At 42.8% G+C, this 2,863-nt stretch overlaps 1 protein-coding gene across 4 annotated transcripts in view; it reads left to right on the forward strand.

Annotated features, from left to right (window-relative positions):
* Positions 1-2,863, forward strand: part of LOC123987433 (E3 ubiquitin-protein ligase RNF182) — a 17,325-nt gene that overhangs the window by 492 nt on the left and 13,970 nt on the right. For 2 of the 4 annotated variants that reach the window (XM_046076349.1, XM_046076346.1), the window contains exon 2: positions 4-1,235. The gene's annotated coding sequence lies outside the window, so the exon portion shown is untranslated. The remainder of the gene's footprint in view (positions 1-3; positions 1,236-2,863) is intronic. The other 2 variants (XM_046076347.1, XM_046076348.1) reach the window with 1 other exon arrangement.

Genomic DNA, 2,863 nt, shown 5'->3' on the forward strand with positions numbered 1-2,863 from the left:
CAGGTACTATTAGAAACATACAGCATTAAACAGAGACACAGCACTGAAGTACTTCCCCATGTACTTCAGGTACTATTAGAAACATACAGCATTAAACAGAGACACAGCACTGAAGTACTTCCCCATGTACTTCATGTACTATTAGAAACATACAGCATTAAACAGAGACACAGCACTGAAGTACTTCCTCATGTACTTCATGTACTATTAGAAACATACAGCATTAAACAGAGACACAGCACTGAAGTACTTCCTCATGTACTTCATGTACTATTAGAAACATACAGCATTAAACAGAGACACAGCACTGAAGTACTTCCTCATGTACTTCATGTACTATTAGAAACATACAGCATTAAACAGAGACACAGCACTGAAGTACTTCCTCATAATAACCAATAACTGACAGGTGTTGGTATAATAAAGTACCACGCACAGTACACAGAGTACACAGATCAGTAGTATGATCATAGTATCAGTGAGTACTGATGAAGCGGTCTCTGACGGAGAATCAGCAGTACTTTAACTGCAAACACTGCAGTACATTTACTCAGTAATACCTGAACGAACAGCTGATCCCGTCACGTTATCGATCCTCATCTTCGGCAGAGCTCCCGTCATCCCGCTGCAGGCCGGTTGCCATGGAAACGCGGGCTCCCTCCGACGGCCGCGCGCCGCAGTGAGGAGAGACGGTGAGTCACCGAGACCAGCAGGGACCAGCAGGGACCAGCAGGGACCGGGACTGGCGACCCGCAGACCCGAGACGGACCGGACCGGACCTGCGGTTAGCCTGTTAGCTTCCCCGCGCCGTCGGTCAGAGGCGCGCGACGACGACGGACTGTTAATGAGACTGATGACGCTCCGGTACCGCAGTGTTGCTCAACCTGAGGCTCCGGTACCGCAGTGTTGCTCAACCTGAGAGACTGTTGCTGCAGCGCTGCTCCGGTCTGACGGAGAGCAACTACAGGTAGGGCAACTAGCAACAGACTGGGATGTCTGACGGCAACCATGTTGCTTCAACCTGACAGAGAACACAGCAAGTACACATAAGCAACCAGGCCACCGACCAACCAGGCAACTGCAGTGTTGCTTCAACCAGAGAGAGAGAATACAGCAACTACAGCAACCAGCGGAGCAACTTGGAAATACACTGTTGCTGTTTAACAACCAGCGTGTAGACAGCAACTCAACCTGCAACTACAGCAACCAGCAACTCCCCCTCCATCATCCAGCAGGTGAGCAGCAACACGTCACTGTCAACAGCTGGAGGTTCTGTTAGAACCCGTCTGGTTCTCTGCTGCCTCTGCACTCTGTAGTACACAGTACACAGTACACAGTATAGTACTCATTATAGTACACAGTACACATTATAGTACACAGTACACAGAACAGGGCACATTGTAGTACACAGTACACAGTATAGTACTCATAGTACACAGAACAGGACACATTGTAGTACACAGTACACAGTATAGTACTCATAGTACACAGAACAGGACACATTATAGTACTCATTATAGTACACAGTACACAGTATAGTACTCATAGTACACAGAACAGGACACATTATAGTACTCATTGTAGTACACAGTACACAGTACAGTACACAGTACACAGAACAGGGCACATTGTAGTACACAGTACACAGTATAGTACTCATAGTACACAGAACAGGACACATTGTAGTACACAGTACACAGTATAGTACTCATAGTACACAGAACAGGACACATTATAGTACTCATTATAGTACACAGTACACAGTATAGTACTCATAGTACACAGAACAGGACACATTATAGTACTCATTGTAGTACACAGTACACAGTATAGTACTCATAGTACACAGAACAGGACACATTATAGTACTCATTATAGTACACAGTACACAGTACAGTACTCATAGTACACAGAACAGGACACATTATAGTACTCATTATAGTACACAGTACACAGTATAGTACTCATAGTACACAGAACAGGACACATTATAGTACTCATTATAGTACACAGTACACAGTATAGTACTCATAGTGCACAGAACAGGACACATTGTAGTACACAGTACACAGTATAGTACTCATAGTACACAGAACAGGGCACATTGTAGTACACAGTACACAGTATAGTACTCATAGTACACAGAACAGGACACATTATAGTACTCATTGTAGTACACAGTACACAGTATAGTACTCATAGTACACAGAACAGGACACATTATAGTACTCATTATAGTACACAGTACACATTATAGTACACAGTACACAGAACAGGACACATTGTAGTACTCATTATAGTACACAGTACACAGTATAGTACTCATAGTGCACAGAACAGGACACATTGTAGTACTCATTATAGTACACAGTACACAGTATAGTACTCATAGTGCACAGAACAGGACACATTATAGTACTCATTATAGTACACAGTACACATTATAGTACACAGTACACAGAACAGGGCACATTGTAGTACACAGTACACAGTATAGTACTCATAGTACACAGAACAGGACACATTATAGTACTCATTATAGTACACAGTACACAGTATAGTACTCATAGTGCACAGCACAGGACACATTATAGTACTCATTATAGTACACAGTACACATTATAGTACACAGTACACAGAACAGGGCACATTGTAGTACACAGGACACATTATAGTACTCATTATAGTACACAGTACACATTATAGTACACAGTACACAGAACAGGGCACATTGTAGTACACAGTATAGTACCCATAGTACACAGAACAGGACACATTATAGTACACAGTACACATTATAGTACACAGTACACAGTATAGTACTCATAGTGCACAGAACAGGACACATTATAGTACTCATTAT

Source organism: Micropterus dolomieu, linkage group LG18 (genome assembly GCF_021292245.1).
Source record: "Micropterus dolomieu isolate WLL.071019.BEF.003 ecotype Adirondacks linkage group LG18, ASM2129224v1, whole genome shotgun sequence".
Lineage (NCBI taxonomy): Eukaryota > Metazoa > Chordata > Actinopteri > Centrarchiformes > Centrarchidae > Micropterus > Micropterus dolomieu.